The sequence below is a fragment of the Sitodiplosis mosellana genome, unplaced genomic scaffold (assembly GCF_009176505.1).
Source record: "Sitodiplosis mosellana isolate CC-2019 unplaced genomic scaffold, AAFC_SMos_1.0 Smas_scaffold_6226, whole genome shotgun sequence".
Lineage (NCBI taxonomy): Eukaryota > Metazoa > Arthropoda > Insecta > Diptera > Cecidomyiidae > Sitodiplosis > Sitodiplosis mosellana.
Genome location: NW_022601467.1, coordinates 12,630,798 through 12,631,152, shown reverse-complemented (window position 1 = coordinate 12,631,152; position 355 = coordinate 12,630,798).

The following is a 355-nucleotide window of genomic DNA, read 5'->3' as shown; positions in this document are numbered from 1 at the left end:
TACGTTCACATAATAGCTTTTTAAAAATGGCAAATATTTTACATAAACTTGCGTTTGAAGCATCAGTGCAACAAATTGAGCGCTGTGGCATGTGCGACCAACGAAAAAAAAAGACGGAGACAAATAAGTTGCAAAATAGAGCAGAAAGTGAGCCACGAAGCAAAAATGGAGTGAGAGAGAGAGAGAGAGAGACGGAGGGAGAGGGAGAGAAAAAGAAAAATGGGAAAATATAAGAAGAAAATGATATGAAGCGAAATGCTGTATTTTACAACCTTGCATAATGGGCACATTCCAGCAACAAAAAGACACACACACACACACACACACACACACACACACACACACACACACACAC